This window comes from Cannabis sativa, chromosome 4 (genome assembly GCF_029168945.1).
Source record: "Cannabis sativa cultivar Pink pepper isolate KNU-18-1 chromosome 4, ASM2916894v1, whole genome shotgun sequence".
Taxonomy (NCBI): domain Eukaryota; kingdom Viridiplantae; phylum Streptophyta; class Magnoliopsida; order Rosales; family Cannabaceae; genus Cannabis; species Cannabis sativa.
The window spans coordinates 29,206,790-29,211,409 of record NC_083604.1 but is presented as its reverse complement, the minus strand read 5'-3'; the positions used below and the strand labels follow the sequence as shown (position 1 = coordinate 29,211,409).

General features: G+C 38.5%; 1 non-coding gene across 1 annotated transcript; it reads right to left on the bottom strand.

The window, feature by feature from the left end:
• Positions 1 to 2,654: 2,654 nt before the first annotated feature.
• Positions 2,655 to 2,761, bottom strand: LOC115715380 (small nucleolar RNA R71). Its single transcript, XR_004011255.1, has one exon. It is a non-coding gene; the product is annotated as a small nucleolar RNA R71 (small nucleolar RNA).
• Between the last annotated feature and the right edge of the window lie 1,859 nt (positions 2,762 to 4,620).

Below are 4,620 nucleotides of genomic sequence, written 5' to 3'. Positions count from 1 at the left end.
TGAGGCATGTCTTGATGACATGAAATCTACATTTGGGATGGTGTTCACTCTTGGGGGATAGAGCAGTGGTTTGGAGAACTGCTAAACAAACCGCAATTTTAGACTCTACCATGGAGGCAGAATACGTACATAGCTGCCGCAGAGGCTGCTGAAGAACTTGTCTGGCTTAGAAAGTTCTTCACAGGACTCGGTGTTGTTCCCGGAATGGAAAAACCGTAGGTTTTACTTTGTGATAACACTGGAGCCATAGCCAACAGTAAAGAGCCTCGAAGCCACAAGAGAAGCAAACATATAGAAATAAAATATCACATCATCAGAGAGTATGTGGCAAGAGGGGATGTACTGGTAGAGAAAATGGACACTGAGGACAACCTAGCTGATCCATTCACCAAAGTTTTGGCAGGAACTGCATTTTAAAAGCACCGATTGAATTTAGGATTAATTGAAATGTACTGATTGTTTTATATTAGTGCAAGTGGGAGTTTGTTGGGCTTTGTGCCCTAAATAAAACTCTATTTCAATGTAATCTTTATCAATTAATTATCAATAAAGAGACATAAGTAATTTCATCACCTATTTATTGTGTCATTTGGTTCATGTTATCAGTTATATGTTTATTTGATTTATAAATTCATCCAAACCCTTATCACAGTGATATTCTTGTTTATTGTGTCGTCAGCACAGTGGAAAATAATCAACATTGTGTGATAAATATATATATATTCCAAGATTTATCAGTACACAGGGTTTAACTAATACGATAATTGTTAGGCTAAAATTAGTCTAAGTTTCGGGATGTATTTTCGGTTAGTTTTCACTCTTTCTTTCTTGTTTTAAGGCTATTTTACGCTTGATTCTTTTGTTTCAGGTCCTCGGGTGTTTAAAGAAAGTATGTACAAGAATTGAGGACAAGTGGTGAAAGAATTGAGAAGAAAAACCAAAAAAACGTTTGCTGCCTCATCCTGTCGCGACAAGAAATGTCCCAGTCACGACGTGGATTGGCAGAAAGAATCTCGAAAAAAGGATGTTTAACCCCGTCGCGACGGGGACCCAGTGACGGGATTTTTGGGTAGTTTCGTAATTTCACGAATTTTAAAGATGAGACTTGGTTTAAATAGAGAGAGTTCGTGAAAATTAGGGTTGATTCAGATTTGGAGCCCTAGAAACAAAGGAGGAGGCTAGAAGAGCGGCTTGTGGCGACCCGAATCAATTGCTTCAACTAGTTCTTTCTCTTCTCTTTAACTTTGCTATGCTATTTTCTGTTTCAATGTTAATTACGGATTTGATTATGGATGTTTTGAACTAAACTCCTATTTAGGGAGAATGATGAATGTTGTTTAAGTTTTTCCTAGTTAATGAATAATTGCCATTCCTCCATCTTGATTGTGAATACTATTCATATTTGTGTTTAATTTCCATGTGCAAGATTGATCACCTTTTACATGTTTTATGATCTCAATTCGAAATCTGAAAAGTGAGAATTGAGAATGCTAAAATTTGATAGTCTAGGTTTTGATGTGAAACGAGAGTATTTACATAGCCTTTGTGACAAATAGATTATTGCTTAATGCTGATTTCATAATAGTTTAATTAAGACATTAATTAGAGAGTATGAGATTTAGAACCTAAAAGATCTGGAAAGAGTTAAGTTAATTTATAATATGTCATTCACTTCAAGAGAAGGATAGCAATTAGACATTAACGCTTGTTACTTAACATCAGGATTCGTCTCCCTATTTTCTCATCTTGATTAATCTTCCTTTGTTATTTTTAATTCTCTGAATTGTCTTATTTAATTCATAAAAAAAATAATTTTACCAGATAGAATCATAAGTATAATTTAGTAGTAATTAGTCCCATTCCCTGTGGTTGGACCTCACCTGTGTGAGTTTACTACTTGATTGCGTATACTTGCGTAGTGATCATAATTTTTGTAACAAGTTTTTGGCGCCGTTACTGGGGAATTGTATAAAGATTAATATTACACAAAATTATACTAACTTCTACTTTGGTTTATTTTTCTTGCTAATTACTAATCTTTTTCTTGCAATATTTTCTTTATCTATTTGAGGAATCCTAAGTGTATGCGCCGTCAAGGACAAGCAGTCATACTGCCAGTTGTTCCTGAAATTGAGAAGACTTGTAGGAGAAACAGAAGAAACAAGAGGCAAGACAAAGTTTCAGCAACTGCTGAAACCTGAGAAATCATGGCTGAAAACGCTAATGTTGCTAATAATGGAGGCAACAACGCTATTCATGGAGGTGCCGTTGATGATCAAGAAAATGGCCGCAACTTGATAGATTATATTCTCCCAACTCTTACGGGGGTCCAGTCATGCATCAGACCACTAGCAGTGGATGCTAATAACTTCGAAATAAAACCTGCCATACTTCAAATGGTGCAGTCTTCAGTCCAGTTTGGTGGACTGCCCTCTGAAGACCCCAATCTGCACTTGTCCAATTTCATGGAGTTATGTCACACTTTCAAAGTCAATGGAATCAGTGATGATGCCATCCGCTTGAGACTATTCCCATTCTCACTGAGGGAGCGAGCCAAAAGTTTGTTGATCTCCTTGCCACTGAAATCTATTGCAACATGGACCGATTTGGCAACAAAGTTCTTGTTCAAGTTCTTTCCTCTAGCAAAGTCTGCTAAGCTGCGAGGAGAAATTAATAATTTCTGTCAGCTGGATGATGAATCTCTCCATGAGGCTTGGGAGAGGTTCAAGGATCTCATCAGAACGTTCTGTCATCATCGTATTGAGAAGTGGATGCTAATTCACAATTTTTACAACGGGCTGGTAGGTAACACTAGAACCTTTATAGATGCAGCAGCTGGTGGAGCATTTATGAGGAAAAGTACAAACGAGGCCTACGATCTGCTTGAAGAAATGGCTATGAATAACCAACAATGGCCAACTGAAAGAAGTCAAACAAAGAAGGTTGCTGGTATGCACGAGATAGACCCAATCACCAAGTTGACAGCCCAAGTGGAGTCCCTAACGAAGTTGATGAATACTCAGGTGAAACAGGCTCAAGTTGCTTGTGAGCTCTGTGGGGGTCCTCACACCTATGACCAATGCCTGGTGGATTTGAATAGTTTGCCAATGGATCAAGCAAAATCCATTGGGAACTATTCTGAAAATAATAATTATGGGCACAACCAACAGGGGTTCTACTAGCAAAGAAATCAGCCGCAACAAAACCAACAACAGTCGCAACAACAAAATCCTAGTGGAGGCTTAAATATCCAAGCTGACTTCTTGGTCCAATTCATGATGGAGACTAGAGCCTCTATTAAAACTCTAGAAACTCAGATCAAACAATTGGCTACTCAAGTGGCAAAACAAGCTCAAGGAAATTCACCTAGCACTAGTGAGGCAAAAGGAAAAGAGCAATGTAAAGCATTTTCCTTGAGGAGTGGAAAGAGTTATGAGGGACCTAGTGGCAAGCAACTAGTTGAAAATGGGGTTCAGGATCAACAGGCACAAACACAGGCACCAAAGGAAAAGAAGATTGTTGAGGGTCTTGCACCAAAAGAAGCTTCGCCTCCGATCAGCATAGATCACCATATTCAAATTCCTTACCCTCAAAGACTCCGCAAGAACAACCTTGACAAGAAATTTTCAAAATTTCTTGAAATATTTAGGAAGCTGCACATTAACATTCCATTTGCGGAGGCCTTGGAGCAAATGCCAACTTACCTGAAGTTCATGAAAGAAATTTTAGCTAAGAAAAGGAAGTTGGAAGAATTCGAGACAGTGGCACTCACTGAGGAGTGCAGTGCAATTTTGCAGAAGAGACTACCGCCCAAGCTTAAAGATCCGAGTAGTTTCAATATTCCATGCTCTATACGGGGTTCGGTGGAAACTAAAGCTCTATGTGATCTGGGAGCAAGCATTAATCTAATGCCATTGTCTGTCTTCAAAAGGCTAGGATTGGGAAAAGCAAAGTCCACAACAGTGACTTTGCAACTGGCAGATCGTTCTTTGACTCATCCTCATGGAAAAATTGAAGATGTATTGGTTAAGGTTGGTAAGTTTATCTTCCCTGCGGATTTCCTAATTCTTGATATGGAGGAAGATTCAACTATTCCCATTATTTTGGGAAGACCATTCTTAGCCATGGGCCGAGCATTAATAGATGTTCAAAAGGGGGAGTTAAAGTTGCGAGTGCAAGATGAAGAGGTCAATTTTAATATTTTTTCCGCAACCGACATTCCTACCTGTTGCAAGATTGAGATGGTGAAGGGTTCTTTTGTTAAAGCTGATAAGAAGAGAGCAAAGCCTAAAGAGCGACTTCGAACGATTCAGCGTCGTTGGAAAAAATTGATGTGTGGTAGTTCTGAAGGTGAACTTACTCTTGAACAAAACTCTGAAATTAGCAACATTGGAGGTCAATTTTCTTCATTTGGTACAAGGACCCTATTGGATGCAAGAGGTGGACTTGATCCAATTTGAAGTAGTATTGAGGCCAAAACCCTTCTCATGGGGGTTCAGGTAAGTCCTTCTCACCTTGAATATTATATCACATTGGGAACAATGTGAATCTTTAATTTGGGGGGAGGGATTTAAAAAAAAAATTATTTTCTGCACTTTTAATTTTTTGCTTTAATTTTCC